Source organism: Pyrgilauda ruficollis, unplaced genomic scaffold (genome assembly GCF_017590135.1).
Source record: "Pyrgilauda ruficollis isolate IOZ18807 unplaced genomic scaffold, ASM1759013v1 scaffold14, whole genome shotgun sequence".
Taxonomy (NCBI): Eukaryota; Metazoa; Chordata; class Aves; order Passeriformes; family Passeridae; genus Pyrgilauda; species Pyrgilauda ruficollis.
The window spans coordinates 7,345,758-7,349,215 of NW_024512543.1; positions in this window are offsets into that span (position 1 = coordinate 7,345,758).

Consider the following 3,458-nt stretch of genomic DNA (forward strand, 5'->3'; position numbering starts at 1 on the left):
GGGATCGTCCTGTTGATGAAGAAGAAAAGGAATTTTATTAGGAAGTGAAGAAAAGCCAAAGAATGCTAAGAATAGCACTTCATTTGTCATCAAAAATGTTAAGCCTGTCTGTCAGTGGAGGGAATAAACTCAAAAAAACAGCTCTGCCTTAATGAACTCATGTGCTTCCCTCGTTGACAAGCTCAGGAGCGTGGCTAGGTGAGGCTCTGCTCCACTGTACTTGCCAAAGTGACCTCCCAGGCCAGGGCCAAACTGCGTGGACAAGGAAGTGTGAGGAAGTTTACACTGACTGTTTGTGTTCTACCTGTGCTATAGAAACAGAGGATTGCCGGTCCAGACATGCAGCAGAGAACAAAAAAAAAACCAAGGAAACCATTTGTGAACTAAGAAATCTTTATGTGAATGTAAATAAATATTAAATTTATATAATAAACCACTACTTCTGAGTAGGAGTTACAGCAAATAAATAGTTTTCCTATCAAATACATGTTTCAGCCACTTATTTTAGGTGCTTTTTCCTCTAATAGCAAGACAAAGAAAACATGCAGACATTTCATAGCTGCTGAAGAATTATTGAAGAAGAACGTGTACCTGCTCCAGACCTAGATGGAAGCCTAGTGCAAGATCTGGGACCCATCTATACAAGAACCAACTCATGTTAATTTGTTTTAGCAAGCTGGATTTAAATGCTATTGATAATACCAAACATTCTTTAATATTGATAATATTAAAATGTTAGAGAAGCATTGAAAACACAAGAAACACAGACAAAGCAAAATTGAAATAGTGTACCTAATATCATGCATGCAAATGAGATTTTTTTGAACTTGCTGTAGAGTATAGCAAATGAAGTTAACAGAGCATCAACTTTCAGCTTTCTGATGCTTTGGTTGTGACACTAACGTCTCCTTTCCAGTAAGCAGTCTGGGTTTTTGACAGATGGAATTTGTAAAAATCCACATTTATTCTTCTTCTAATTTTTTTAATTCAATGCTATCATTTTATTTATTAGATCTTATATCCATAAGTCTATGTTTCCTACAGGCTTCTCCACTCCTGAATTCTGCTGTAGTATTCTTTGTCAAGAAATCCTGTTACTGTGGGCCAGAAGTGGAAGTCTGACAAATTCCTTTCCTCTCAAGGTCGAGGGTCTTCTCTTAGGTGGTGCACAAGAGATGTAACCCCTCTGTTTGCCACTCAGGTCAGTGAACACTTACCCACATGCTACAGGAGCCCAGAGAGCTCCTGCACTGCATGCCCAGAGTTTATCTCCCATGGAAACAAGAGAGAGCAAACAAGACTGCATCAGCAGTCATGCTGAGGAATGCTGGATCTCATCATCGTATGGGACGGGATGTAGTCAGAGGGCACAGCCAGACCTGGGAATTTGGAAGCACTCCCAGGTTCCCATTTACAGTTAGAGCTTTATTGTCTGAAGGGCAAAAATTATTTCACCGACAGCAGGAAGCATCTAGGCAGGAAGTCTGAGGACAAGCAGAACGAGGTGTGTGAGTGCAAACACTTCCCTGCCCTTCCTGCTGCTTTCCAGCAGACACGAAAGGGTCATGGAGAACAATGAGCACTTTACCCCATCTCAAAAATCTTGCATGGAATAATTACTCAGTATCTCAGTTTTCTATGTTCAACAAGAATACAGAGGAAAATGTCAGACCTGATCAAGGAGGTGGAACTGCTTCCACACAAGGTACGAATAGCTGAGGAATCTGCAACCTAGAAAAAGAACAGGAGGAGTGAAAGGCAGAGAAGAGAGAGGCGCATGAAGTCTGTGCACATCTCTTCTATCACAAGACCTAGAGAGGATCAGACAAAACTAGCAAACAGCATGTTTAAACAAAGTGAGGTAGTTCTTCACACATGTAATTAAGTTTTCTTGTTGATAAAATTTTATTAATTCAAAAAACTGGTTGCGGAATTCACTGGAAAATTTTTAGGGACTGAAAAAATACAATGTCTCTGCATCTGCCTCAGTCCTGCACTGAATCATGAATTCTCAGAGACTTGGAGGACAGTCTGAGGCAGTATCCTACCTGCCCTGGGAGGTATGTGAGCCATGTGAGCTTCTCCAGTCACTAAATACTGCATTTAGCACCACAGACAAGGGGGAAAGGAACCTCACTCCACACTGCAGTACTTAGCTTTGCCACAGCTCAGGGACTTTTGCAGATAATTAATAATTAGGAGCAGTCAGACCTCTAAAGATGTGGTGATACAAGGCTAATTTAAAAGAAATTACTGAAGTAAAATAGAGAAGGTGTAAGTAACTACAAGGATAACTTAATTACATATGAATTGAGCCATAGAGAAAATGAATGACAATTAAAGGAATGCAAAACCAAACTACGAAAAGGAGATTTTAAAAACTGAGGAAACCAGTCAGCAAGACCCTGTGTGAAATGGTATAAAATCTTTGGACTCAGCATGGAAATTGCAACAAGAGAGTTGCAAAATGCACAGCCCTAAATAAAATGCAAAGCAAGGAACCAAGAAAAGGCAAAGTGGTTAAATGCCCAGAACTGAGCATTGCTAAAGTCTAACATCTGTTCTTTGAGGAACAGCATAGAGAGGAAGGAGATGAAAAGAGCAAAGCTAAACCTGCTGATGTATTTAGAAAAGACCCGGAGCATATCAAGAAAATGCAGCATTCAATATGGAAATGAAAATGAAGAAAGGTACATAGATAAAAATGTGAAACAGTAGATGTGCTGGACCAGCAAAAGGGGATTTCAATGATATGGATGCTCTGAAGGAGCCATAAGTGTGTCACACAAAAGGCACATTTGTAATATAGTGTTTAAACAAAATCTCAGCAAAAAATTCCACTCCCTTTCTTTTAACTGAGTTCCCAAGGGTTTTTTTTTAGTTAGTGAGCAGAAACTTTAATGTCAGAGAACAAAAAATACTTTTTTATTGATTCAAGGTTGTAGTGAATTTGGTGTTACACTCCAGTAAAATCTCCTGTACAATCAATGGGCAAGGTGGCTTAACACAGTGCAGGACCTAAGCTTAGATCTAATGGCCGTATCTTCTACACACGTCTCACAGAAAGATTTCCATGTTATGCTAAGATTTTTCACTGTGTTTAAAACAGTTGCCTGATGTCGTAGCTAAACACCACGGCGCTTAGTCACACATTTCTTTTGCATCCAAAGACAGCAACCATCATCAGAAAAACACGAAAAGCATTTGGGCGATTCTACGTTCAGATCCGAGCTGTCAAAGTGTTTCCGGATTTCATCGCAAGGGGCTGAGATTTTAGCGCAGAAGAGCAGCAGGCACAATTAAACCTCCAGAGGCGGACTTGTGGCCAAAAAGAAAAAAAAAAAATAAAAATTAAAAAAAAAATCATCGGATTCGAAGAAAACACCAGACGAACTTTCCCGTCAGAAAGACCCAAACCCACCCGGCTCCGAGGGTGTGTACTGCAGGGACACGGGCCC